At 37.5% G+C, this 27,301-nt stretch overlaps 52 pseudogenes; all 52 read left to right on the plus strand.

The window, feature by feature from the left end:
• The first annotated feature begins 396 nt into the window (after positions 1–396).
• On the plus strand, positions 397–515 carry LOC124333881 (annotated as a pseudogene).
• Positions 516–926: 411 nt separating this feature from the next.
• LOC124329894 lies at positions 927–1,045 on the plus strand (annotated as a pseudogene).
• Positions 1,046–1,437: 392 nt separating this feature from the next.
• On the plus strand, positions 1,438–1,556 carry LOC124335213 (annotated as a pseudogene).
• Positions 1,557–2,078: 522 nt separating this feature from the next.
• Positions 2,079–2,197, plus strand: LOC124335214 (annotated as a pseudogene).
• Positions 2,198–2,609: 412 nt separating this feature from the next.
• Positions 2,610–2,728, plus strand: LOC124329895 (annotated as a pseudogene).
• Positions 2,729–3,120: 392 nt separating this feature from the next.
• Positions 3,121–3,239, plus strand: LOC124335215 (annotated as a pseudogene).
• A 412-nt stretch (positions 3,240–3,651) lies between these two features.
• LOC124329896 lies at positions 3,652–3,770 on the plus strand (annotated as a pseudogene).
• Positions 3,771–4,162: 392 nt separating this feature from the next.
• On the plus strand, positions 4,163–4,281 carry LOC124335217 (annotated as a pseudogene).
• Positions 4,282–4,673: 392 nt separating this feature from the next.
• On the plus strand, positions 4,674–4,792 carry LOC124332263 (annotated as a pseudogene).
• Positions 4,793–5,205: 413 nt separating this feature from the next.
• On the plus strand, positions 5,206–5,324 carry LOC124335218 (annotated as a pseudogene).
• Positions 5,325–5,716: 392 nt separating this feature from the next.
• On the plus strand, positions 5,717–5,835 carry LOC124335219 (annotated as a pseudogene).
• A 413-nt stretch (positions 5,836–6,248) lies between these two features.
• Positions 6,249–6,367, plus strand: LOC124329923 (annotated as a pseudogene).
• A 392-nt stretch (positions 6,368–6,759) lies between these two features.
• Positions 6,760–6,878, plus strand: LOC124329924 (annotated as a pseudogene).
• A 392-nt stretch (positions 6,879–7,270) lies between these two features.
• On the plus strand, positions 7,271–7,389 carry LOC124329926 (annotated as a pseudogene).
• Positions 7,390–7,781: 392 nt separating this feature from the next.
• On the plus strand, positions 7,782–7,900 carry LOC124329927 (annotated as a pseudogene).
• A 413-nt stretch (positions 7,901–8,313) lies between these two features.
• On the plus strand, positions 8,314–8,432 carry LOC124335220 (annotated as a pseudogene).
• A 392-nt stretch (positions 8,433–8,824) lies between these two features.
• Positions 8,825–8,943, plus strand: LOC124332264 (annotated as a pseudogene).
• A 393-nt stretch (positions 8,944–9,336) lies between these two features.
• On the plus strand, positions 9,337–9,455 carry LOC124332265 (annotated as a pseudogene).
• A 413-nt stretch (positions 9,456–9,868) lies between these two features.
• Positions 9,869–9,987, plus strand: LOC124329928 (annotated as a pseudogene).
• A 413-nt stretch (positions 9,988–10,400) lies between these two features.
• On the plus strand, positions 10,401–10,519 carry LOC124335221 (annotated as a pseudogene).
• A 392-nt stretch (positions 10,520–10,911) lies between these two features.
• On the plus strand, positions 10,912–11,030 carry LOC124332266 (annotated as a pseudogene).
• A 394-nt stretch (positions 11,031–11,424) lies between these two features.
• Positions 11,425–11,543, plus strand: LOC124329929 (annotated as a pseudogene).
• A 413-nt stretch (positions 11,544–11,956) lies between these two features.
• LOC124335222 lies at positions 11,957–12,075 on the plus strand (annotated as a pseudogene).
• A 392-nt stretch (positions 12,076–12,467) lies between these two features.
• Positions 12,468–12,586, plus strand: LOC124332267 (annotated as a pseudogene).
• A 394-nt stretch (positions 12,587–12,980) lies between these two features.
• LOC124335223 lies at positions 12,981–13,099 on the plus strand (annotated as a pseudogene).
• Positions 13,100–13,492: 393 nt separating this feature from the next.
• Positions 13,493–13,611, plus strand: LOC124329897 (annotated as a pseudogene).
• A 393-nt stretch (positions 13,612–14,004) lies between these two features.
• On the plus strand, positions 14,005–14,123 carry LOC124329779 (annotated as a pseudogene).
• A 392-nt stretch (positions 14,124–14,515) lies between these two features.
• On the plus strand, positions 14,516–14,634 carry LOC124335224 (annotated as a pseudogene).
• A 392-nt stretch (positions 14,635–15,026) lies between these two features.
• Positions 15,027–15,145, plus strand: LOC124329803 (annotated as a pseudogene).
• Positions 15,146–15,558: 413 nt separating this feature from the next.
• On the plus strand, positions 15,559–15,677 carry LOC124335225 (annotated as a pseudogene).
• Positions 15,678–16,069: 392 nt separating this feature from the next.
• On the plus strand, positions 16,070–16,188 carry LOC124335226 (annotated as a pseudogene).
• A 392-nt stretch (positions 16,189–16,580) lies between these two features.
• On the plus strand, positions 16,581–16,699 carry LOC124332269 (annotated as a pseudogene).
• Positions 16,700–17,091: 392 nt separating this feature from the next.
• Positions 17,092–17,210, plus strand: LOC124335118 (annotated as a pseudogene).
• A 413-nt stretch (positions 17,211–17,623) lies between these two features.
• On the plus strand, positions 17,624–17,742 carry LOC124335228 (annotated as a pseudogene).
• Positions 17,743–18,134: 392 nt separating this feature from the next.
• LOC124332270 lies at positions 18,135–18,253 on the plus strand (annotated as a pseudogene).
• A 393-nt stretch (positions 18,254–18,646) lies between these two features.
• LOC124329780 lies at positions 18,647–18,765 on the plus strand (annotated as a pseudogene).
• Positions 18,766–19,157: 392 nt separating this feature from the next.
• Positions 19,158–19,276, plus strand: LOC124329804 (annotated as a pseudogene).
• A 413-nt stretch (positions 19,277–19,689) lies between these two features.
• On the plus strand, positions 19,690–19,808 carry LOC124335229 (annotated as a pseudogene).
• Positions 19,809–20,200: 392 nt separating this feature from the next.
• On the plus strand, positions 20,201–20,319 carry LOC124335230 (annotated as a pseudogene).
• A 392-nt stretch (positions 20,320–20,711) lies between these two features.
• LOC124332272 lies at positions 20,712–20,830 on the plus strand (annotated as a pseudogene).
• Positions 20,831–21,222: 392 nt separating this feature from the next.
• On the plus strand, positions 21,223–21,341 carry LOC124335119 (annotated as a pseudogene).
• Positions 21,342–21,754: 413 nt separating this feature from the next.
• Positions 21,755–21,873, plus strand: LOC124335231 (annotated as a pseudogene).
• A 392-nt stretch (positions 21,874–22,265) lies between these two features.
• LOC124332273 lies at positions 22,266–22,384 on the plus strand (annotated as a pseudogene).
• A 392-nt stretch (positions 22,385–22,776) lies between these two features.
• Positions 22,777–22,895, plus strand: LOC124329575 (annotated as a pseudogene).
• A 413-nt stretch (positions 22,896–23,308) lies between these two features.
• LOC124335232 lies at positions 23,309–23,427 on the plus strand (annotated as a pseudogene).
• A 392-nt stretch (positions 23,428–23,819) lies between these two features.
• On the plus strand, positions 23,820–23,938 carry LOC124332275 (annotated as a pseudogene).
• A 413-nt stretch (positions 23,939–24,351) lies between these two features.
• On the plus strand, positions 24,352–24,470 carry LOC124335233 (annotated as a pseudogene).
• A 392-nt stretch (positions 24,471–24,862) lies between these two features.
• LOC124332276 lies at positions 24,863–24,981 on the plus strand (annotated as a pseudogene).
• A 392-nt stretch (positions 24,982–25,373) lies between these two features.
• On the plus strand, positions 25,374–25,492 carry LOC124335120 (annotated as a pseudogene).
• Positions 25,493–25,905: 413 nt separating this feature from the next.
• On the plus strand, positions 25,906–26,024 carry LOC124335234 (annotated as a pseudogene).
• Positions 26,025–26,416: 392 nt separating this feature from the next.
• On the plus strand, positions 26,417–26,535 carry LOC124332277 (annotated as a pseudogene).
• A 392-nt stretch (positions 26,536–26,927) lies between these two features.
• On the plus strand, positions 26,928–27,046 carry LOC124329576 (annotated as a pseudogene).
• Positions 27,047–27,301: the final 255 nt, after the last annotated feature.

The following is a 27,301-nucleotide window of genomic DNA, read 5'->3' on the forward strand; positions in this document are numbered from 1 at the left end:
ATTAACAAATTTCTTGAAATTTTTTTTCAATCACGATGGTTACCAGTCCAATTTCGTAGATGAAACATTTCAATGCCTTAGAGATAGGTTCAATTCATCTATAAGAATGATTCTGGATCAATTCCATTGAGAGTTTGTCAAATTTTATCGCGTTTTTTAATCGCGATGGTTACCAGTCCAAATTCGTAGATCAAAAATTTCAATGACATAGGGATAGGTTCAATTCATCTATAGGAATGATTCTGGATGAATTTCATTGCGAGTTTTTCAAAGTTGATCGCGCTTTTTATTCGCGATGGTTACCAGTTCAAATTCAATGAACAAAAATTTCTGTCACTTTGAAGTGATTTTCTATTCATCCATTGGGACTGGGAGGGTAAATTTTCAATTTTGAATGTCAACGGCCATATCACGTAGAACGCACTTGGTCTCGTCAGCTCCCAGAAGTTAAGTTACGTCGAGTCCCGTTAGTACTTGGAAGGGTGACCGCTTGGGAATACGGGATGTCGTTGGCGATGGATAGTTTGTTTTCAATAACAAATTTCTTGAAATTTTTTTCAATCACGATGGTTACCAGTCCAATTTCGTAGATGAAACATTTCAATGCCTTAGAGATAGGTTCAATTCATCTATTAGAATGATTCTGGATCAATTCCATTGAGAGTTTGTCAAATTTTATCGCGTTTTTTAATCGCGATGGTTACCAGTCCAAATTCGTAGATCAAAAATTTCAATGACATAGGGATAGGTTCAATTCATCTATAGGATGATTCTGGATGAATTTCATTGCGAGTTTTTCAAAGTTGATCGCGCTTTTCATTCGCGATGGTTACCAGTCCAAATTCAATGAACAAACATTTCTGTCACTTTGAAGTGATTTTCTATTCATCCATTGGGACTGGGAGGGTAAATTTTCATTTTTGAATGTCAACGGCCATATCACTTAGAACGCACCTGGTCTCGTCAGCTCCCAGAAGTTAAGTTACGTCGAGTCCCGTTAGTGCTTGGAAGGGTGACCGCTTGGGAATACGGGATGTCGTTGGCGATGGATAGTTTGTTTTCAATAACAAATTTCTTGACATTTTTTTTCAATCACGATGGTTACCAGTCCAATTTCGTAGATGAAACATTTCAATGCCTTAGAGATAGGTTCAATTCATCTATAAGAATGATGTTTTTCAAATTTTATCGCGTTTTTTAATCGCAATGGTTACCAGTCCAAATTCGTAGATCAAAAATTTCAATGACATAGGGATAGGTTCAATTCATCTATAGGAATGATTCTGGATGAATTTCATTGCGAGTTTTTCAAAGTTGATCGCGCTTTTTATTCGCGATGGTTACCAGTCCAAATTCAATGAACAAACATTTCTGTCACTTTGAAGTGATTTTCTATTCATCCATTGGGACTGGGAGGGTAAATTTTCATTTTTGAATGTCAACGGCCATATCACGTAGAACGCACCTGGTCTCGTCAGCTCCCAGAAGTTAAGTTACGTCGAGTCCCGTTAGTGCTTGGAAGGGTGACCGCTTGGGAATACGGGATGTCGTTGGCGATGGATAGTTTGTTTTCAATAACAAATTTCTTGAAATTTTTTTTCAATCACGATGGTTACCAGTCCAATTTCGTAGATGAAACATTTCAATGCCTTAGAGATAGGTTCAATTCATCTATAAGAATGATGTTTTTCAAATTTTATCGCGTTTTTTAATCGCAATGGTTACCAGTCCAAATTCGTAGATCAAAAATTTCAATGACATAGGGATAGGTTCAATTCATCTATTAGAATGATTCTGGATCAATTCCATTGAGAGTTTGTCAAATTTTATCGCGGTTTTTAATCGCAATGGTTACCAGTCCAAATTCGTAGATCAAAAATTTCAATGACATAGGGATAGGTTCAATTCATCTATAGGAATGATTCTGGATGAATTTCATTGCGAGTTTTTCAAAGTTGATCGCGCTTTTTATTCGCGATGGTTACCAGTCCAAATTCAATGAACAAACATTTCTGTCACTTTGAAGTGATTTTCTATTCATCCATTGGGACTGGGAGGGTAAATTTTCATTTTTGAATGTCAACGGCCATATCACGTAGAACGCACCTGGTCTCGTCAGCTCCCAGAAGTTAAGTTACGTCGAGTCCCGTTAGTGCTTGGAAGGGTGACCGCTTGGGAATACGGGATGTCGTTGGCGATGGATAGTTTGTTTTCAATAACAAATTTCTTGACATTTTTTTTCAATCACGATGGTTACCAGTCCAATTTCGTAGATGAAACATTTCAATGCCTTAGAGATAGGTTCAATTCATCTATTAGAATGATTCTGGATCAATTCCATTGAGAGTTTGTCAAATTTTATCGCGTTTTTTAATCGCGATGGTTACCAGTCCAAATTCGTAGATCAAAAATTTCAATGACATAGGGATAGGTTCAATTCATCTATAGGATGATTCTGGATGAATTTCATTGCGAGTTTTTCAAAGTTGATCGCGCTTTTCATTCGCGATGGTTACCAGTCCAAATTCAATGAACAAACATTTCTGTCACTTTGAAGTGATTTTCTATTCATCCATTGGGACTGGGAGGGTAAATTTTCATTTTTGAATGTCAACGGCCATATCACTTAGAACGCACCTGGTCTCGTCAGCTCCCAGAAGTTAAGTTACGTCGAGTCCCGTTAGTGCTTGGAAGGGTGACCGCTTGGGAATACGGGATGTCGTTGGCGATGGATAGTTTGTTTTCAATAACAAATTTCTTGAAATTTTTTTTCAATCACGATGGTTACCAGTCCAATTTCGTAGATGAAACATTTCAATGCCTTAGAGATAGGTTCAATTCATCTATAAGAATGATGTTTTTCAAATTTTATCGCGTTTTTTAATCGCAATGGTTACCAGTCCAAATTCGTAGATCAAAAATTTCAATGACATAGGGATAGGTTCAATTCATCTATAGGAATGATTCTGGATGAATTTCATTGCGAGTTTTTCAAAGTTGATCGCGCTTTTTATTCGCGATGGTTACCAGTCCAAATTCAATGAACAAACATTTCTGTCACTTTGAAGTGATTTTCTATTCATCCATTGGGACTGGGAGGGTAAATTTTCATTTTTGAATGTCAACGGCCATATCACGTAGAACGCACCTGGTCTCGTCAGCTCCCAGAAGTTAAGTTACGTCGAGTCCCGTTAGTGCTTGGAAGGGTGACCGCTTGGGAATACGGGATGTCGTTGGCGATGGATAGTTTGTTTTCAATAACAAATTTCTTGACATTTTTTTTCAATCACGATGGTTACCAGTCCAATTTCGTAGATGAAACATTTCAATGCCTTAGAGATAGGTTCAATTCATCTATTAGAATGATTCTGGATCAATTCCATTGAGAGTTTGTCAAATTTTATCGCGTTTTTTAATCGCGATGGTTACCAGTCCAAATTCGTAGATCAAAAATTTCAATGACATAGGGATAGGTTCAATTCATCTATAGGATGATTCTGGATGAATTTCATTGCGAGTTTTTCAAAGTTGATCGCGCTTTTCATTCGCGATGGTTACCAGTCCAAATTCAATGAACAAACATTTCTGTCACTTTGAAGTGATTTTCTATTCATCCATTGGGACTGGGAGGGTAAATTTTCATTTTTGAATGTCAACGGCCATATCACTTAGAACGCACCTGGTCTCGTCAGCTCCCAGAAGTTAAGTTACGTCGAGTCCCGTTAGTGCTTGGAAGGGTGACCGCTTGGGAATACGGGATGTCGTTGGCGATGGATAGTTTGTTTTCAATAACAAATTTCTTGACATTTTTTTTCAATCACGATGGTTACCAGTCCAATTTCGTAGATGAAACATTTCAATGCCTTAGAGATAGGTTCAATTCATCTATAAGAATGATGTTTTTCAAATTTTATCGCGTTTTTTAATCGCAATGGTTACCAGTCCAAATTCGTAGATCAAAAATTTCAATGACATAGGGATAGGTTCAATTCATCTATAGGAATGATTCTGGATGAATTTCATTGCGAGTTTTTCAAAGTTGATCGCGCTTTTTATTCGCGATGGTTACCAGTCCAAATTCAATGAACAAACATTTCTGTCACTTTGAAGTGATTTTCTATTCATCCATTGGGACTGGGAGGGTAAATTTTCATTTTTGAATGTCAACGGCCATATCACGTAGAACGCACCTGGTCTCGTCAGCTCCCAGAAGTTAAGTTACGTCGAGTCCCGTTAGTGCTTGGAAGGGTGACCGCTTGGGAATACGGGATGTCGTTGGCGATGGATAGTTTGTTTTCAATAACAAATTTCTTGAAATTTTTTTTCAATCACGATGGTTACCAGTCCAATTTCGTAGATGAAACATTTCAATGCCTTAGAGATAGGTTCAATTCATCTATAAGAATGATGTTTTTCAAATTTTATCGCGTTTTTTAATCGCAATGGTTACCAGTCCAAATTCGTAGATCAAAAATTTCAATGACATAGGGATAGGTTCAATTCATCTATAGGAATGATTCTGGATGAATTTCATTGCGAGTTTTTCAAAGTTGATCGCGCTTTTTATTCGCGATGGTTACCAGTCCAAATTCAATGAACAAACATTTCTGTCACTTTGAAGTGATTTTCTATTCATCCATTGGGACTGGGAGGGTAAATTTTCATTTTTGAATGTCAACGGCCATATCACGTAGAACGCACCTGGTCTCGTCAGCTCCCAGAAGTTAAGTTACGTCGAGTCCCGTTAGTACTTGGAAGGGTGACCGCTTGGGAATACGGGATGTCGTTGGCGATGGATAGTTTGTTTTCAATAACAAATTTCTTGAAATTTTTTTTCAATCACGATGGTTACCAGTCCAATTTCGTAGATGAAACATTTCAATGCCTTAGAGATAGGTTCAATTCATCTATTAGAATGATTCTGGATCAATTCCATTGAGAGTTTGTCAAATTTTATCGCGGTTTTTAATCGCAATGGTTACCAGTCCAAATTCGTAGATCAAAAATTTCAATGACATAGGGATAGGTTCAATTCATCTATAGGAATGATTCTGGATGAATTTCATTGCGAGTTTTTCAAAGTTGATCGCGCTTTTTATTCGCGATGGTTACCAGTCCAAATTCAATGAACAAACATTTCTGTCACTTTGAAGTGATTTTCTATTCATCCATTGGGACTGGGAGGGTAAATTTTCATTTTTGAATGTCAACGGCCATATCACGTAGAACGCACCTGGTCTCGTCAGCTCCCAGAAGTTAAGTTACGTCGAGTCCCGTTAGTGCTTGGAAGGGTGACCGCTTGGGAATACGGGATGTCGTTGGCGATGGATAGTTTGTTTTCAATAACAAATTTCTTGACATTTTTTTTCAATCACGATGGTTACCAGTCCAATTTCGTAGATGAAACATTTCAATGCCTTAGAGATAGGTTCAATTCATCTATAAGAATGATGTTTTTCAAATTTTATCGCGTTTTTTAATCGCAATGGTTACCAGTCCAAATTCGTAGATCAAAAATTTCAATGACATAGGGATAGGTTCAATTCATCTATAGGAATGATTCTGGATGAATTTCATTGCGAGTTTTTCAAAGTTGATCGCGCTTTTTATTCGCGATGGTTACCAGTCCAAATTCAATGAACAAACATTTCTGTCACTTTGAAGTGATTTTCTATTCATCCATTGGGACTGGGAGGGTAAATTTTCATTTTTGAATGTCAACGGCCATATCACGTAGAACGCACCTGGTCTCGTCAGCTCCCAGAAGTTAAGTTACGTCGAGTCCCGTTAGTGCTTGGAAGGGTGACCGCTTGGGAATACGGGATGTCGTTGGCGATGGATAGTTTGTTTTCAATAACAAATTTCTTGACATTTTTTTTCAATCACGATGGTTACCAGTCCAATTTCGTAGATGAAACATTTCAATGCCTTAGAGATAGGTTCAATTCATCTATTAGAATGATTCTGGATCAATTCCATTGAGAGTTTGTCAAATTTTATCGCGTTTTTTAATCGCAATGGTTACCAGTCCAAATTCGTAGATCAAAAATTTCAATGACATAGGGATAGGTTCAATTCATCTATAGGAATGATTCTGGATGAATTTCATTGCGAGTTTTTCAAAGTTGATCGCGCTTTTCATTCGCGATGGTTACCAGTCCAAATTCAATGAACAAACATTTCTGTCACTTTGAAGTGATTTTCTATTCATCCATTGGGACTGGGAGGGTAAATTTTCATTTTTGAATGTCAACGGCCATATCGCTTAGAACGCACCTGGTCTCGTCAGCTCCCAGAAGTTAAGTTACGTCGAGTCCCGTTAGTGCTTGGAAGGGTGACCGCTTGGGAATACGGGATGTCGTTGGCGATGGATAGTTTGTTTTCAATAACAAATTTCTTGAAATTTTTTTTCAATCACGATGGTTACCAGTCCAATTTCGTAGATGAAACATTTCAATGCCTTAGAGATAGGTTCAATTCATCTATAAGAATGATGTTTTTCAAATTTTATCGCGTTTTTTAATCGCAATGGTTACCAGTCCAAATTCGTAGATCAAAAATTTCAATGACATAGGGATAGGTTCAATTCATCTATAGGAATGATTCTGGATGAATTTCATTGCGAGTTTTTCAAAGTTGATCGCGCTTTTCATTCGCGATGGTTACCAGTCCAAATTCAATGAACAAACATTTCTGTCACTTTGAAGTGATTTTCTATTCATCCATTGGGACTGGGAGGGTAAATTTTCATTTTTGAATGTCAACGGCCATATCGCTTAGAACGCACCTGGTCTCGTCAGCTCCCAGAAGTTAAGTTACGTCGAGTCCCGTTAGTGCTTGGAAGGGTGACCGCTTGGGAATACGGGATGTCGTTGGCGATGGATAGTTTGTTTTCAATAACAAATTTCTTGAAATTTTTTTTCAATCACGATGGTTACCAGTCCAATTTCGTAGATGAAACATTTCAATGCCTTAGAGATAGGTTCAATTCATCTATAAGAATGATGTTTTTCAAATTTTATCGCGTTTTTTAATCGCAATGGTTACCAGTCCAAATTCGTAGATCAAAAATTTCAATGACATAGGGATAGGTTCAATTCATCTATAGGAATGATTCTGGATGAATTTCATTGCGAGTTTTTCAAAGTTGATCGCGCTTTTCATTCGCGATGGTTACCAGTCCAAATTCAATGAACAAACATTTCTGTCACTTTGAAGTGATTTTCTATTCATCCATTGGGACTGGGAGGGTAAATTTTCATTTTTGAATGTCAACGGCCATATCGCTTAGAACGCACCTGGTCTCGTCAGCTCCCAGAAGTTAAGTTACGTCGAGTCCCGTTAGTGCTTGGAAGGGTGACCGCTTGGGAATACGGGATGTCGTTGGCGATGGATAGTTTGTTTTCAATAACAAATTTCTTGAAATTTTTTTTCAATCACGATGGTTACCAGTCCAATTTCGTAGATGAAACATTTCAATGCCTTAGAGATAGGTTCAATTCATCTATAAGAATGATGTTTTTCAAATTTTATCGCGTTTTTTAATCGCAATGGTTACCAGTCCAAATTCGTAGATCAAAAATTTCAATGACATAGGGATAGGTTCAATTCATCTATAGGAATGATTCTGGATGAATTTCATTGCGAGTTTTTCAAAGTTGATCGCGCTTTTCATTCGCGATGGTTACCAGTCCAAATTCAATGAACAAACATTTCTGTCACTTTGAAGTGATTTTCTATTCATCCATTGGGACTGGGAGGGTAAATTTTCATTTTTGAATGTCAACGGCCATATCGCTTAGAACGCACCTGGTCTCGTCAGCTCCCAGAAGTTAAGTTACGTCGAGTCCCGTTAGTGCTTGGAAGGGTGACCGCTTGGGAATACGGGATGTCGTTGGCGATGGATAGTTTGTTTTCAATAACAAATTTCTTGAAATTTTTTTTCAATCACGATGGTTACCAGTCCAATTTCGTAGATGAAACATTTCAATGCCTTAGAGATAGGTTCAATTCATCTATTAGAATGATTCTGGATCAATTCCATTGAGAGTTTGTCAAATTTTATCGCGTTTTTTAATCGCAATGGTTAACAGTCCAAATTCGTAGATCAAAAATTTCAATGACATAGGGATAGGTTCAATTCATCTATAGGAATGATTCTGGATGAATTTCATTGCGAGTTTTTCAAAGTTGATCGCGCTTTTTATTCGCGATGGTTACCAGTCCAAATTCAATGAACAAACATTTCTGTCACTTTGAAGTGATTTTCTATTCATCCATTGGGACTGGGAGGGTAAATTTTCATTTTTGAATGTCAACGGCCATATCACGTAGAACGCACCTGGTCTCGTCAGCTCCCAGAAGTTAAGTTACGTCGAGTCCCGTTAGTGCTTGGAAGGGTGACCGCTTGGGAATACGGGATGTCGTTGGCGATGGATAGTTTGTTTTCAATAACAAATTTCTTGAAATTTTTTTTCAATCACGATGGTTACCAGTCCAATTTCGTAGATGAAACATTTCAATGCCTTAGAGATAGGTTCAATTCATCTATAAGAATGATGTTTTTCAAATTTTATCGCGTTTTTTAATCGCAATGGTTACCAGTCCAAATTCGTAGATCAAAAATTTCAATGACATAGGGATAGGTTCAATTCATCTATAGGAATGATTCTGGATGAATTTCATTGCGAGTTTTTCAAAGTTGATCGCGCTTTTTATTCGCGATGGTTACCAGTCCAAATTCAATGAACAAACATTTCTGTCACTTTGAAGTGATTTTCTATTCATCCATTGGGACTGGGAGGGTAAATTTTCATTTTTGAATGTCAACGGCCATATCACGTAGAACGCACCTGGTCTCGTCAGCTCCCAGAAGTTAAGTTACGTCGAGTCCCGTTAGTACTTGGAAGGGTGACCGCTTGGGAATACGGGATGTCGTTGGCGATGGATAGTTTGTTTTCAATAACAAATTTCTTGAAATTTTTTTTCAATCACGATGGTTACCAGTCCAATTTCGTAGATGAAACATTTCAATGCCTTAGAGATAGGTTCAATTCATCTATAAGAATGATGTTTTTTCAAATTTTATCGCGTTTTTTAATCGCAATGGTTACCAGTCCAAATTCGTAGATCAAAAATTTCAATGACATAGGGATAGGTTCAATTCATCTATAGGAATGATTCTGGATGAATTTCATTGCGAGTTTTTCAAAGTTGATCGCGCTTTTTATTCGCGATGGTTACCAGTCCAAATTCAATGAACAAACATTTCTGTCACTTTGAAGTGATTTTCTATTCATCCATTGGGACTGGGAGGGTAAATTTTCATTTTTGAATGTCAACGGCCATATCACGTAGAACGCACCTGGTCTCGTCAGCTCCCAGAAGTTAAGTTACGTCGAGTCCCGTTAGTACTTGGAAGGGTGACCGCTTGGGAATACGGGATGTCGTTGGCGATGGATAGTTTGTTTTCAATAACAAATTTCTTGAAATTTTTTTTCAATCACGATGGTTACCAGTCCAATTTCGTAGATGAACCATTTCAATGCCTTAGAGATAGGTTCAATTCATCTATTAGAATGATTCTGGATCAATTCCATTGAGAGTTTGTCAAATTTTATCGCGTTTTTTAATCGCAATGGTTACCAGTCCAAATTCGTAGATCAAAAATTTCAATGACATAGGGATAGGTTCAATTCATCTATAGGAATGATTCTGGATGAATTTCATTGCGAGTTTTTCAAAGTTGATCGCGCTTTTCATTCGCGATGGTTACCAGTCCAAATTCAATGAACAAACATTTCTGTCACTTTGAAGTGATTTTCTATTCATCCATTGGGACTGGGAGGGTAAATTTTCATTTTTGAATGTCAACGGCCATATCGCTTAGAACGCACCTGGTCTCGTCAGCTCCCAGAAGTTAAGTTACGTCGAGTCCCGTTAGTGCTTGGAAGGGTGACCGCTTGGGAATACGGGATGTCGTTGGCGATGGATAGTTTGTTTTCAATAACAAATTTCTTGAAATTTTTTTTCAATCACGATGGTTACCAGTCCAATTTCGTAGATGAAACATTTCAATGCCTTAGAGATAGGTTCAATTCATCTATTAGAATGATTCTGGATCAATTCCATTGAGAGTTTGTCAAATTTTATCGCGTTTTTTAATCGCAATGGTTAACAGTCCAAATTCGTAGATCAAAAATTTCAATGACATAGGGATAGGTTCAATTCATCTATAGGAATGATTCTGGATGAATTTCATTGCGAGTTTTTCAAAGTTGATCGCGCTTTTTATTCGCGATGGTTACCAGTCCAAATTCAATGAACAAACATTTCTGTCACTTTGAAGTGATTTTCTATTCATCCATTGGGACTGGGAGGGTAAATTTTCATTTTTGAATGTCAACGGCCATATCACGTAGAACGCACCTGGTCTCGTCAGCTCCCAGAAGTTAAGTTACGTCGAGTCCCGTTAGTGCTTGGAAGGGTGACCGCTTGGGAATACGGGATGTCGTTGGCGATGGATAGTTTGTTTTCAATAACAAATTTCTTGAAATTTTTTTTCAATCACGATGGTTACCAGTCCAATTTCGTAGATGAAACATTTCAATGCCTTAGAGATAGGTTCAATTCATCTATAAGAATGATGTTTTTCAAATTTTATCGCGTTTTTTAATCGCAATGGTTACCAGTCCAAATTCGTAGATCAAAAATTTCAATGACATAGGGATAGGTTCAATTCATCTATAGGAATGATTCTGGATGAATTTCATTGCGAGTTTTTCAAAGTTGATCGCGCTTTTTATTCGCGATGGTTACCAGTCCAAATTCAATGAACAAACATTTCTGTCACTTTGAAGTGATTTTCTATTCATCCATTGGGACTGGGAGGGTAAATTTTCATTTTTGAATGTCAACGGCCATATCACGTAGAACGCACCTGGTCTCGTCAGCTCCCAGAAGTTAAGTTACGTCGAGTCCCGTTAGTACTTGGAAGGGTGACCGCTTGGGAATACGGGATGTCGTTGGCGATGGATAGTTTGTTTTCAATAACAAATTTCTTGAAATTTTTTTTTCAATCACGATGGTTACCAGTCCAATTTCGTAGATGAAACATTTCAATGCCTTAGAGATAGGTTCAATTCATCTATAAGAATGATGTTTTTTCAAATTTTATCGCGTTTTTTAATCGCAATGGTTACCAGTCCAAATTCGTAGATCAAAAATTTCAATGACATAGGGATAGGTTCAATTCATCTATAGGAATGATTCTGGATGAATTTCATTGCGAGTTTTTCAAAGTTGATCGCGCTTTTTATTCGCGATGGTTACCAGTCCAAATTCAATGAACAAACATTTCTGTCACTTTGAAGTGATTTTCTATTCATCCATTGGGACTGGGAGGGTAAATTTTCATTTTTGAATGTCAACGGCCATATCGCTTAGAACGCACCTGGTCTCGTCAGCTCCCAGAAGTTAAGTTACGTCGAGTCCCGTTAGTGCTTGGAAGGGTGACCGCTTGGGAATACGGGATGTCGTTGGCGATGGATAGTTTGTTTTCAATAACAAATTTCTTGAAATTTTTTTTCAATCACGATGGTTACCAGTCCAATTTCGTAGATGAAACATTTCAATGCCTTAGAGATAGGTTCAATTCATCTATTAGAATGATTCTGGATCAATTCCATTGAGAGTTTGTCAAATTTTATCGCGTTTTTTAATCGCAATGGTTAACAGTCCAAATTCGTAGATCAAAAATTTCAATGACATAGGGATAGGTTCAATTCATCTATAGGAATGATTCTGGATGAATTTCATTGCGAGTTTTTCAAAGTTGATCGCGCTTTTTATTCGCGATGGTTACCAGTCCAAATTCAATGAACAAACATTTCTGTCACTTTGAAGTGATTTTCTATTCATCCATTGGGACTGGGAGGGTAAATTTTCATTTTTGAATGTCAACGGCCATATCACGTAGAACGCACCTGGTCTCGTCAGCTCCCAGAAGTTAAGTTACGTCGAGTCCCGTTAGTGCTTGGAAGGGTGACCGCTTGGGAATACGGGATGTCGTTGGCGATGGATAGTTTGTTTTCAATAACAAATTTCTTGAAATTTTTTTTCAATCACGATGGTTACCAGTCCAATTTCGTAGATGAAACATTTCAATGCCTTAGAGATAGGTTCAATTCATCTATAAGAATGATGTTTTTCAAATTTTATCGCGTTTTTTAATCGCAATGGTTACCAGTCCAAATTCGTAGATCAAAAATTTCAATGACATAGGGATAGGTTCAATTCATCTATAGGAATGATTCTGGATGAATTTCATTGCGAGTTTTTCAAAGTTGATCGCGCTTTTTATTCGCGATGGTTACCAGTCCAAATTCAATGAACAAACATTTCTGTCACTTTGAAGTGATTTTCTATTCATCCATTGGGACTGGGAGGGTAAATTTTCATTTTTGAATGTCAACGGCCATATCACGTAGAACGCACCTGGTCTCGTCAGCTCCCAGAAGTTAAGTTACGTCGAGTCCCGTTAGTACTTGGAAGGGTGACCGCTTGGGAATACGGGATGTCGTTGGCGATGGATAGTTTGTTTTCAATAACAAATTTCTTGAAATTTTTTTTTCAATCACGATGGTTACCAGTCCAATTTCGTAGATGAAACATTTCAATGCCTTAGAGATAGGTTCAATTCATCTATAAGAATGATGTTTTTTCAAATTTTATCGCGTTTTTTAATCGCAATGGTTACCAGTCCAAATTCGTAGATCAAAAATTTCAATGACATAGGGATAGGTTCAATTCATCTATAGGAATGATTCTGGATGAATTTCATTGCGAGTTTTTCAAAGTTGATCGCGCTTTTTATTCGCGATGGTTACCAGTCCAAATTCAATGAACAAACATTTCTGTCACTTTGAAGTGATTTTCTATTCATCCATTGGGACTGGGAGGGTAAATTTTCATTTTTGAATGTCAACGGCCATATCACGTAGAACGCACCTGGTCTCGTCAGCTCCCAGAAGTTAAGTTACGTCGAGTCCCGTTAGTGCTTGGAAGGGTGACCGCTTGGGAATACGGGATGTCGTTGGCGATGGATAGTTTGTTTTCAATAACAAATTTCTTGAAATTTTTTTTCAATCACGATGGTTACCAGTCCAATTTCGTAGATGAAACATTTCAATGCCTTAGAGATAGGTTCAATTCATCTATAAGAATGATGTTTTTTCAAATTTTATCGCGTTTTTTAATCGCAATGGTTACCAGTCCAAATTCGTAGATCAAAAATTTCAATGACATAGGGATAGGTTCAATTCATCTATAGGAATGATTCTGGATGAATTTCATTGCGAGTTTTTCAAAGTTGATCGCGCTTTTTATTCGCGATGGTTACCAGTCCAAATTCAATGAACAAACATTTCTGTCACTTTGAAGTGATTTTCTATTCATCCATTGGGACTGGGAGGGTAAATTTTCATTTTTGAATGTCAACGGCCATATCACTTAGAACGCACCTGGTCTCGTCAGCTCCCAGAAGTTAAGTTACGTCGAGTCCCGTTAGTGCTTGGAAGGGTGACCGCTTGGGAATACGGGATGTCGTTGGCGATGGATAGTTTGTTTTCAATAACAAATTTCTTGAATTTTTTTTTCAATCACGATGGTTACCAGTCCAATTTCGTAGATGAAACATTTCAATGCCTTAGAGATAGGTTCAATTCATCTATAAGAATGATGTTTTTTCAAATTTTATCGCGTTTTTTAATCGCAATGGTTACCAGTCCAAATTCGTAGATAAAAAATTTCAATGACATAGGGATAGGTTCAATTCATCTATAGGAATGATTCTGGATGAATTTCATTGCGAGTTTTTCAAAGTTGATCGCGCTTTTTATTCGCGATGGTTACCAGTCCAAATTCAATGAACAAACATTTCTGTCACTTTGAAGTGATTTTCTATTCATCCATTGGGACTGGGAGGGTAAATTTTCATTTTTGAATGTCAACGGCCATATCACTTAGAACGCACCTGGTCTCGTCAGCTCCCAGAAGTTAAGTTACGTTGAGTCCCGTTAGTGCTTGGAAGGGTGACCGCTTGGGAATACGGGATGTCGTTGGCGATGGATAGTTTGTTTTCAATAACAAATTTCTTGAAATTTTTTTTCAATAACGATGGTTACCAGTCCAATTTCGTAGATGAAACATTTCAATGCCTTAGAGATAGGTTCAATTCATCTATAAGAATGATGTTTTTCAATTTTTATCGCGTTTTTTAATCGCAATGGTTACCAGTCCAAATTCGTAGATCAAAAATTTCAATGACATAGGGATAGGTTCAATTCATCTATAGGAATGATTCTGGATGAATTTCATTGCGAGTTTTTCAAAGTTGATCGCGCTTTTTATTCGCGATGGTTACCAGTCCAAATTCAATGAACAAACATTTCTGTCACTTTGAAGTGATTTTCTATTCATCCATTGGGACTGGGAGGGTAAATTTTCATTTTTGAATGTCAACGGCCATATCACGTAGAACGCACCTGGTCTCGTCAGCTCCCAGAAGTTAAGTTACGTCGAGTCCCGTTAGTGCTTGGAAGGGTGACCGCTTGGGAATACGGGATGTCGTTGGCGATGGATAGTTTGTTTTCAATAACAAATTTCTTGAAATTTTTTTTCAATCACGATGGTTACCAGTCCAATTTCGTAGATGAAACATTTCAATGCCTTAGAGATAGGTTCAATTCATCTATAAGAATGATGTTTTTCAAATTTTATCGCGTTTTTTAATCGCAATGGTTACCAGTCCAAATTCGTAGATCAAAAATTTCAATGACATAGGGATAGGTTCAATTCATCTATAGGAATGATTCTGGATGAATTTCATTGCGAGTTTTTCAAAGTTGATCGCGCTTTTTATTCGCGATGGTTACCAGTCCAAATTCAATGAACAAACATTTCTGTCACTTTGAAGTGATTTTCTATTCATCCATTGGGACTGGGAGGGTAAATTTTCATTTTTGAATGTCAACGGCCATATCACGTAGAACGCACCTGGTCTCGTCATCTCCCAGAAGTTAAGTTACGTCGAGTCCCGTTAGTACTTGGAAGGGTGACCGCTTGGGAATACGGGATGTCGTTGGCGATGGATAGTTTGTTTTCAATAACAAATTTCTTGAAATTTTTTTTCAATCACGATGGTTACCAGTCCAATTTCGTAGATGAAACATTTCAATGCCTTAGAGATAGGTTCAATTCATCTATTAGAATGATTCTGGATCAATTCCATTGAGAGTTTGTCAAATTTTATCGCGTTTTTTAATCGCAATGGTTACCAGTCCAAATTCGTAGATCAAAAATTTCAATGACATAGGGATAGGTTCAATTCATCTATAGGAATGATTCTGGATGAATTTCATTGCGAGTTTTTCAAAGTTGATCGCGCTTTTTATTCGCCATGGTTACCAGTCCAAATTCAATGAACAAACATTTCTGTCACTTTGAAGTGATTTTCTATTCATCCATTGGGACTGGGAGGGTAAATTTTCATTTTTGAATGTCAACGGCCATATCACGTAGAACGCACCTGGTCTCGTCAGCTCCCAGAAGTTAAGTTACGTCGAGTCCCGTTAGTGCTTGGAAGGGTGACCGCTTGGGAATACGGGATGTCGTTGGCGATGGATAGTTTGTTTTCAATAACAAATTTCTTGAAATTTTTTTTCAATCACGATGGTTACCAGTCCAATTTCGTAGATGAAACATTTCAATGCCTTAGAGATAGGTTCAATTCATCTATAAGAATGATGTTTTTCAAATTTTATCGCGTTTTTTAATCGCAATGGTTACCAGTCCAAATTCGTAGATCAAAAATTTCAATGACATAGGGATAGGTTCAATTCATCTATAGGAATGATTCTGGATGAATTTCATTGCGAGTTTTTCAAAGTTGATCGCGCTTTTTATTCGCGATGGTTACCAGTCCAAATTCAATGAACAAACATTGCTGTCACTTTGAAGTGATTTTCTATTCATCCATTGGGACTGGGAGGGTAAATTTTCATTTTTGAATGTCAACGGCCATATCACGTAGAACGCACCTGGTCTCGTCAGCTCCCAGAAGTTAAGTTACGTCGAGTCCCGTTAGTGCTTGGAAGGGTGACCGCTTGGGAATACGGGATGTCGTTGGCGATGGATAGTTTGTTTTCAATAACAAATTTCTTGAAATTTTTTTTCAATCACGATGGTTACCAGTCCAATTTCGTAGATGAAACATTTCAATGCCTTAGAGATAGGTTCAATTCATCTATAAGAATGATGTTTTTCAAATTTTATCGCGTTTTTTAATCGCAATGGTTACCAGTCCAAATTCGTAGATCAAAAATTTCAATGACATAGGGATAGGTTCAATTCATCTATAGGAATGATTCTGGATGAATTTCATTGCGAGTTTTTCAAAGTTGATCGCGCTTTTTATTCGCGATGGTTACCAGTCCAAATTCAATGAACAAACATTGCTGTCACTTTGAAGTGATTTTCTATTCATCCATTGGGACTGGGAGGGTAAATTTTCATTTTTGAATGTCAACGGCCATATCACGTAGAACGCACCTGGTCTCGTCAGCTCCCAGAAGTTAAGTTACGTCGAGTCCCGTTAGTACTTGGAAGGGTGACCGCTTGGGAATACGGGATGTCGTTGGCGATGGATAGTTTGTTTTCAATAACAAATTTCTTGAAATTTTTTTTCAATCACGATGGTTACCAGTCCAATTTCGTAGATGAAACATTTCAATGCCTTAGAGATAGGTTCAATTCATCTATAAGAATGATGTTTTTCAAATTTTATCGCGTTTTTTAATCGCAATGGTTACCAGTCCAAATTCGTAGATCAAAAATTTCAATGACATAGGGATAGGTTCAATTCATCTATAGGAATGATTCTGGATGAATTTCATTGCGAGTTTTTCAAAGTTGATCGCGCTTTTTATTCGCGATGGTTACCAGTCCAAATTCAATGAACAAACATTTCTGTCACTTTGAAGTGATTTTCTATTCATCCATTGGGACTGGGAGGGTGAATTTTCATTTTTGAATGTCAACGGCCATAGCACGTAGAACGCACCTGGTCTCGTCAGCTCCCAGAAGTTAAGTTACGTCGAGTCCCGTTAGTACTTGGAAGGGTGACCGCTTGGGAATACGGGATGTCGTTGGCGATGGATAGTTTGTTTTCAATAACAAATTTCTTGAAATTTTTTTTCAATCACGATGGTTACCAGTCCAATTTCGTAGATGAAACATTTCAATGCCTTAGAGATAGGTTCAATTCATCTATTAGAATGATTCTGGATCAATTCCATTGAGAGTTTGTCAAATTTTATCGCGTTTTTTAATCGCAATGGTTACCAGTCCAAATTCGTAGATCAAAAATTTCAATGACATAGGGATAGGTTCAATTCATCTATAGGAATGATTCTGGATGAATTTCATTGCGAGTTTTTCAAAGTTGATCGCGCTTTTTATTCGCGATGGTTACCAGTCCAAATTCAATGAACAAACATTTCTGTCACTTTGAAGTGATTTTCTATTCATCCATTGGGACTGGGAGGGTAAATTTTCATTTTTGAATGTCAACGGCCATATCACGTAGAACGCACCTGGTCTCGTCAGCTCCCAGAAGTTAAGTTACGTCGAGTCCCGTTAGTGCTTGGAAGGGTGACCGCTTGGGAATACGGGATGTCGTTGGCGATGGATAGTTTGTTTTCAATAACAAATTTCTTGAAATTTTTTTTCAATCACGATGGTTACCAGTCCAATTTCGTAGATGAAACATTTCAATGCCTTAGAGATAGGTTCAATTCATCTATAAGAATGATGTTTTTCAAATTTTATCGCGTTTTTTAATCGCAATGGTTACCAGTCCAAATTCGTAGATCAAAAATTTCAATGACATAGGGATAGGTTCAATTCATCTATAGGAATGATTCTGGATGAATTTCATTGCGAGTTTTTCAAAGTTGATCGCGCTTTTTATTCGCGATGGTTACCAGTCCAAATTCAATGAACAAACATTTCTGTCACTTTGAAGTGATTTTCTATTCATCCATTGGGACTGGGAGGGTAAATTTTCATTTTTGAATGTCAACGGCCATATCACGTAGAACGCACCTGGTCTCGTCAGCTCCCAGAAGTTAAGTTACGTCGAGTCCCGTTAGTACTTGGAAGGGTGACCGCTTGGGAATACGGGATGTCGTTGGCGATGGATAGTTTGTTTTCAATAACAAATTTCTTGAAATTTTTTTTCAATCACGATGGTTACCAGTCCAATTTCGTAGATGAAACATTTCAATGCCTTAGAGATAGGTTCAATTCATCTATAAGAATGATGTTTTTTCAAATTTTATCGCGTTTTTTAATCGCAATGGTTACCAGTCCAAATTCGTAGATAAAAAATTTCAATGACATAGGGATAGGTTCAATTCATCTATAGGAATGATTCTGGATGAATTTCATTGCGAGTTTTTCAAAGTTGATCGCGCTTTTTATTCGCGATGGTTACCAGTCCAAATTCAATGAACAAACATTTCTGTCACTTTGAGGTGATTTTCTATTCATCCATTGGGACTGGGAGGGTAAATTTTCATTTTTGAATGTCAACGGCCATATCACTTAGAACGCACCTGGTCTCGTCAGCTCCCAGAAGTTAAGTTACGTTGAGTCCCGTTAGTGCTTGGAAGGGTGACCGCTTGGGAATACGGGATGTCGTTGGCGATGGATAGTTTGTTTTCAATAACAAATTTCTTGAAATTTTTTTTCAATAACGATGGTTACCAGTCCAATTTCGTAGATGAAACATTTCAATGCCTTAGAGATAGGTTCAATTCATCTATAAGAATGATGTTTTTCAATTTTTATCGCGTTTTTTAATCGCAATGGTTACCAGTCCAAATTCGTAGATCAAAAATTTCAATGACATAGGGATAGGTTCAATTCATCTATAGGAATGATTCTGGATGAATTTCATTGCGAGTTTTTCAAAGTTGATCGCGCTTTTTATTCGCGATGGTTACCAGTCCAAATTCAATGAACAAACATTTCTGTCACTTTGAAGTGATTTTCTATTCATCCATTGGGACTGGGAGGGTAAATTTTCATTTTTGAATGTCAACGGCCATATCACGTAGAACGCACCTGGTCTCGTCATCTCCCAGAAGTTAAGTTACGTCGAGTCCCGTTAGTACTTGGAAGGGTGACCGCTTGGGAATACGGGATGTCGTTGGCGATGGATAGTTTGTTTTCAATAACAAATTTCTTGAAATTTTTTTTCAATCACGATGGTTACCAGTCCAATTTCGTAGATGAAACATTTCAATGCCTTAGAGATAGGTTCAATTCATCTATTAGAATGATTCTGGATCAATTCCATTGAGAGTTTGTCAAATTTTATCGCGTTTTTTAATCGCAATGGTTACCAGTCCAAATTCGTAGATCAAAAATTTCAATGACATAGGGATAGGTTCAATTCATCTATAGGAATGATTCTGGATGAATTTCATTGCGAGTTTTTCAAAGTTGATCGCGCTTTTTATTCGCGATGGTTACCAGTCCAAATTCAATGAACAAACATTTCTGTCACTTTGAAGTGATTTTCTATTCATCCATTGGGACTGGGAGGGTAAATTTTCATTTTTGAATGTCAACGGCCATATCACGTAGAACGCACCTGGTCTCGTCAGCTCCCAGAAGTTAAGTTACGTCGAGTCCCGTTAGTGCTTGGAAGGGTGACCGCTTGGGAATACGGGATGTCGTTGGCGATGGATAGTTTGTTTTCAATAACAAATTTCTTGAAATTTTTTTTCAATCACGATGGTTACCAGTCCAATTTCGTAGATGAAACATTTCAATGCCTTAGAGATAGGTTCAATTCATCTATAAGAATGATGTTTTTCAAATTTTATCGCGTTTTTTAATCGCAATGGTTACCAGTCCAAATTCGTAGATCAAAAATTTCAATGACATAGGGATAGGTTCAATTCATCTATAGGAATGATTCTGGATGAATTTCATTGCGAGTTTTTCAAAGTTGATCGCGCTTTTTATTCGCGATGGTTACCAGTCCAAATTCAATGAACAAACATTTCTGTCACTTTGAAGTGATTTTCTATTCATCCATTGGGACTGGGAGGGTAAATTTTCATTTTTGAATGTCAACGGCCATATCACGTAGAACGCACCTGGTCTCGTCAGCTCCCAGAAGTTAAGTTACGTCGAGTCCCGTTAGTGCTTGGAAGGGTGACCGCTTGGGAATACGGGATGTCGTTGGCGATGGATAGTTTGTTTTCAATAACAAATTTCTTGAAATTTTTTTTCAATCACGATGGTTACCAGTCCAATTTCGTAGATGAAACATTTCAATGCCTTAGAGATAGGTTCAATTCATCTATAAGAATGATGTTTTTCAAATTTTATCGCGTTTTTTAATCGCAATGGTTACCAGTCCAAATTCGTAGATCAAAAATTTCAATGACATAGGGATAGGTTCAATTCATCTATAGGAATGATTCTGGATGAATTTCATTGCGAGTTTTTCAAAGTTGATCGCGCTTTTTATTCGCGATGGTTACCAGTCCAAATTCAATGAACAAACATTTCTGTCACTTTGAAGTGATTTTCTATTCATCCATTGGGACTGGGAGGGTAAATTTTCATTTTTGAATGTCAACGGCCATATCACGTAGAACGCACCTGGTCTCGTCAGCTCCCAGAAGTTAAGTTACGTCGAGTCCCGTTAGTACTTGGAAGGGTGACCGCTTGGGAATACGGGATGTCGTTGGCGATGGATAGTTTGTTTTCAATAACAAATTTCTTGAAATTTTTTTTCAATCACGATGGTTACCAGTCCAATTTCGTAGATGAAACATTTCAATGCCTTAGAGATAGGTTCAATTCATCTATAAGAATGATGTTTTTCAAATTTTATCGCGTTTTTTAATCGCAATGGTTACCAGTCCAAATTCGTAGATCAAAAATTTCAATGACATAGGGATAGGTTCAATTCATCTATAGGAATGATTCTGGATGAATTTCATTGCGAGTTTTTCAAAGTTGATCGCGCTTTTTATTCGCGATGGTTACCAGTCCAAATTCAATGAACAAACATTTCTGTCACTTTGAAGTGATTTTCTATTCATCCATTGGGACTGGGAGGGTGAATTTTCATTTTTGAATGTCAACGGCCATAGCACGTAGAACGCACCTGGTCTCGTCAGCTCCCAGAAGTTAAGTTACGTCGAGTCCCGTTAGTACTTGGAAGGGTGACCGCTTGGGAATACGGGATGTCGTTGGCGATGGATAGTTTGTTTTCAATAACAAATTTCTTGAAATTTTTTTTCAATCACAATGGTTACCAGTCCAATTTCGTAGATGAAACATTTCAATGCCTTAGAGATAGGTTCAATTCATCTATTAGAATGATTCTGGATCAATTCCATTGAGAGTTTGTCAAATTTTATCGCGTTTTTTAATCGCAATGGTTACCAGTCCAAATTCGTAGATCAAAAATTTCAATGACATAGGGATAGGTTCAATTCATCTATAGGAATGATTCTGGATGAATTTCATTGCGAGTTTTTCAAAGTTGATCGCGCTTTTTATTCGCGATGGTTACCAGTCCAAATTCAATGAACAAACATTTCTGTCACTTTGAAGTGATTTTCTATTCATCCATTGGGACTGGGAGGGTAAATTTTCATTTTTGAATGTCAACGGCCATATCACGTAGAACGCACCTGGTCTCGTCAGCTCCCAGAAGTTAAGTTACGTCGAGTCCCGTTAGTGCTTGGAAGGGTGACCGCTTGGGAATACGGGATGTCGTTGGCGATGGATAGTTTGTTTTCAATAACAAATTTCTTGAAATTTTTTTTCAATCACGATGGTTACCAGTCCAATTTCGTAGATGAAACATTTCAATGCCTTAGAGATAGGTTCAATTCATCTATAAGAATGATGTTTTTCAAATTTTATCGCGTTTTTTAATCGCAATGGTTACCAGTCCAAATTCGTAGATCAAAAATTTCAATGACATAGGGATAGGTTCAATTCATCTATAGGAATGATTCTGGATGAATTTCATTGCGAGTTTTTCAAAGTTGATCGCGCTTTTTATTCGCGATGGTTACCAGTCCAAATTCAATGAACAAACATTTCTGTCACTTTGAAGTGATTTTCTATTCATCCATTGGGACTGGGAGGGTAAATTTTCATTTTTGAATGTCAACGGCCATATCACGTAGAACGCACCTGGTCTCGTCAGCTCCCAGAAGTTAAGTTACGTCGAGTCCCGTTAGTACTTGGAAGGGTGACCGCTTGGGAATACGGGATGTCGTTGGCGATGGATAGTTTGTTTTCAATAACAAATTTCTTGAAATTTTTTTTCAATCACGATGGTTACCAGTCCAATTTCGTAGATGAAACATTTCAATGCCTTAGAGATAGGTTCAATTCATCTATAAGAATGATGTTTTTCAAATTTTATCGCGTTTTTTAATCGCAATGGTTACCAGTCCAAATTCGTAGATCAAAAATTTCAATGACATAGGGATAGGTTCAATTCATCTATAGGAATGATTCTGGATGAATTTCATTGCGAGTTTTTCAAAGTTGATCGCGCTTTTTATTCGCGATGGTTACCAGTCCAAATTCAATGAACAAACATTTCTGTCACTTTGAAGTGATTTTCTATTCATCCATTGGGACTGGGAGGGTGAATTTTCATTTTTGAATGTCAACGGCTATAGCACGTAGAACGCACCTGGTCTCGTCAGCTCCCAGAAGTTAAGTTACGTCGAGTCCCGTTAGTACTTGGAAGGGTGACCGCTTGGGAATACGGGATGTCGTTGGCGATGGATAGTTTGTTTTCAATAACAAATTTCTTGAAATTTTTTTTCAATCACGATGGTTACCAGTCCAATTTCGTAGATGAAACATTTCAATGCCTTAGAGATAGGTTCAATTCATCTATTAGAATGATTCTGGATCAATTCCATTGAGAGTTTGTCAAATTTTATCGCGTTTTTTAATCGCAATGGTTACCAGTCCAAATTCGTAGATCAAAAATTTCAATGACATAGGGATAGGTTCAATTCATCTATAGGAATGATTCTGGATGAATTTCATTGCGAGTTTTTCAAAGTTGATCGCGCTTTTTATTCGCGATGGTTACCAGTCCAAATTCAATGAACAAACATTTCTGTCACTTTGAAGTGATTTTCTATTCATCCATTGGGACTGGGAGGGTAAATTTTCATTTTTGAATGTCAACGGCCATATCACGTAGAACGCACCTGGTCTCGTCAGCTCCCAGAAGTTAAGTTACGTCGAGTCCCGTTAGTGCTTGGAAGGGTGACCGCTTGGGAATACGGGATGTCGTTGGCGATGGATAGTTTGTTTTCAATAACAAATTTCTTGAAATTTTTTTTCAATCACGATGGTTACCAGTCCAATTTCGTAAATGAAACATTTCAATGCCTTAGAGATAGGTTCAATTCATCTATAAGAATGATGTTTTTCAAATTTTATCGCGTTTTTTAATCGCAATGGTTACCAGTCCAAATTCGTAGATCAAAAATTTCAATGACATAGGGATAGGTTCAATTCATCTATAGGAATGATTCTGGATGAATTTCATTGCGAGTTTTTCAAAGTTGATCGCGCTTTTTATTCGCGATGGTTACCAGTCCAAATTCAATGAACAAACATTTCTGTCACTTTGAAGTGATTTTCTATTCATCCATTGGGACTGGGAGGGTAAATTTTCATTTTTGAATGTCAACGGCCATATCACGTAGAACGCACCTGGTCTCGTCAGCTCCCAGAAGTTAAGTTACGTCGAGTCCCGTTAGTACTTGGAAGGGTGACCGCTTGGGAATACGGGATGTCGTTGGCGATGGATAGTTTGTTTTCAATAACAAATTTCTTGAAATTTTTTTTCAATCACAATGGTTACCAGTCCAATTTCGTAGATGAAACATTTCAATGCCTTAGAGATAGGTTCAATTCATCTATTAGAATGATTCTGGATCAATTCCATTGAGAGTTTGTCAAATTTTATCGCGTTTTTTAATCGCAATGGTTACCAGTCCAAATTCGTAGATCAAAAATTTCAATGACATAGGGATAGGTTCAATTCATCTATAGGAATGATTCTGGATGAATTTCATTGCGAGTTTTTCAAAGTTGATCGCGCTTTTTATTCGCGATGGTTACCAGTCCAAATTCAATGAACAAACATTTCTGTCACTTTGAAGTGATTTTCTATTCATCCATTGGGACTGGGAGGGTAAATTTTCATTTTTGAATGTCAACGGCCATATCACGTAGAACGCACCTGGTCTCGTCAGCTCCCAGAAGTTAAGTTACGTCGAGTCCCGTTAGTGCTTGGAAGGGTGACCGCTTGGGAATACGGGATGTCGTTGGCGATGGATAGTTTGTTTTCAATAACAAATTTCTTGAAATTTTTTTTCAATCACGATGGTTACCAGTCCAATTTCGTAGATGAAACATTTCAATGCCTTAGAGATAGGTTCAATTCATCTATAAGAATGATGTTTTTCAAATTTTATCGCGTTTTTTAATCGCAATGGTTACCAGTCCAAATTCGTAGATCAAAAATTTCAATGACATAGGGATAGGTTCAATTCATCTATAGGAATGATTCTGGATGAATTTCATTGCGAGTTTTTCAAAGTTGATCGCGCTTTTTATTCGCGATGGTTACCAGTCCAAATTCAATGAACAAACATTTCTGTCACTTTGAAGTGATTTTCTATTCATCCATTGGGACTGGGAGGGTAAATTTTCATTTTTGAATGTCAACGGCCATATCACGTAGAACGCACCTGGTCTCGTCAGCTCCCAGAAGTTAAGTTACGTCGAGTCCCGTTAGTACTTGGAAGGGTGACCGCTTGGGAATACGGGATGTCGTTGGCGATGGATAGTTTGTTTTCAATAACAAATTTCTTGAAATTTTTTTTCAATCACGATGGTTACCAGTCCAATTTCGTAGATGAAACATTTCAATGCCTTAGAGATAGGTTCAATTCATCTATAAGAATGATGTTTTTCAAATTTTATCGCGTTTTTTAATCGCAATGGTTACCAGTCCAAATTCGTAGATCAAAAATTTCAATGACATAGGGATAGGTTCAATTCATCTATAGGAATGATTCTGGATGAATTTCATTGCGAGTTTTTCAAAGTTGATCGCGCTTTTTATTCGCGATGGTTACCAGTCCAAATTCAATGAACAAACATTTCTGTCACTTTGAAGTGATTTTCTATTCATCCATTGGGACTGGGAGGGTGAATTTTCATTTTTGAATGTCAACGGCCATAGCACGTAGAACGCACCTGGTCTCGTCAGCTCCCAGAAGTTAAGTTACGTCGAGTCCCGTTAGTACTTGGAAGGGTGACCGCTTGGGAATACGGGATGTCGTTGGCGATGGATAGTTTGTTTTCAATAACAAATTTCTTGAAATTTTTTTTCAATCACAATGGTTACCAGTCCAATTTCGTAGATGAAACATTTCAATGCCTTAGAGATAGGTTCAATTCATCTATTAGAATGATTCTGGATCAATTCCATTGAGAGTTTGTCAAATTTTATCGCGTTTTTTAATCGCAATGGTTACCAGTCCAAATTCGTAGATCAAAAATTTCAATGACATAGGGATAGGTTCAATTCATCTATAGGAATGATTCTGGATGAATTTCATTGCGAGTTTTTCAAAGTTGATCGCGCTTTTTATTCGCGATGGTTACCAGTCCAAATTCAATGAACAAACATTTCTGTCACTTTGAAGTGATTTTCTATTCATCCATTGGGACTGGGAGGGTAAATTTTCATTTTTGAATGTCAACGGCCATATCACGTAGAACGCACCTGGTCTCGTCAGCTCCCAGAAGTTAAGTTACGTCGAGTCCCGTTAGTGCTTGGAAGGGTGACCGCTTGGGAATACGGGATGTCGTTGGCGATGGATAGTTTGTTTTCAATAACAAATTTCTTGAAATTTTTTTTCAATCACGATGGTTACCAGTCCAATTTCGTAGATGAAACATTTCAATGCCTTAGAGATAGGTTCAATTCATCTATAAGAATGATGTTTTTCAAATTTTATCGCGTTTTTTAATCGCAATGGTTACCAGTCCAAATTCGTAGATCAAAAATTTCAATGACATAGGGATAGGTTCAATTCATCTATAGGAATGATTCTGGATGAATTTCATTGCGAGTTTTTCAAAGTTGATCGCGCTTTTTATTCGCGATGGTTACCAGTCCAAATTCAATGAACAAACATTTCTGTCACTTTGAAGTGATTTTCTATTCATCCATTGGGACTGGGAGGGTAAATTTTCATTTTTGAATGTCAACGGCCATATCACGTAGAACGCACCTGGTCTCGTCAGCTCCCAGAAGTTAAGTTACGTCGAGTCCCGTTAGTACTTGGAAGGGTGACCGCTTGGGAATACGGGATGTCGTTGGCGATGGATAGTTTGTTTTCAATAACAAATTTCTTGAAATTTTTTTTCAATCACGATGGTTACCAGTCCAATTTCGTAGATGAAACATTTCAATGCCTTAGAGATAGGTTCAATTCATCTATAAGAATGATGTTTTTCAAATTTTATCGCGTTTTTTAATCGCAATGGTTACCAGTCCAAATTCGTAGATCAAAAATTTCAATGACATAGGGATAGGTTCAATTCATCTATAGGAATGATTCTGGATGAATTTCATTGCGAGTTTTTCAAAGTTGATCGCGCTTTTTATTCGCGATGGTTACCAGTCCAAATTCAATGAACAAACATTTCTGTCACTTTGAAGTGATTTTCTATTCATCCATTGGGACTGGGAGGGTGAATTTTCATTTTTGAATGTCAACGGCTATAGCACGTAGAACGCACCTGGTCTCGTCAGCTCCCAGAAGTTAAGTTACGTCGAGTCCCGTTAGTACTTGGAAGGGTGACCGCTTGGGAATACGGGATGTCGTTGGCGATGGATAGTTTGTTTTCAATAACAAATTTCTTGAAATTTTTTTTCAATCACGATGGTTACCAGTCCAATTTCGTAGATGAAACATTTCAATGCCTTAGAGATAGGTTCAATTCATCTATTAGAATGATTCTGGATCAATTCCATTGAGAGTTTGTCAAATTTTATCGCGTTTTTTAATCGCAATGGTTACCAGTCCAAATTCGTAGATCAAAAATTTCAATGACATAGGGATAGGTTCAATTCATCTATAGGAAT

The sequence above is a fragment of the Daphnia pulicaria genome, chromosome 3 (assembly GCF_021234035.1).
Source record: "Daphnia pulicaria isolate SC F1-1A chromosome 3, SC_F0-13Bv2, whole genome shotgun sequence".
In the NCBI taxonomy this organism is placed as follows: domain Eukaryota; kingdom Metazoa; phylum Arthropoda; class Branchiopoda; order Diplostraca; family Daphniidae; genus Daphnia; species Daphnia pulicaria.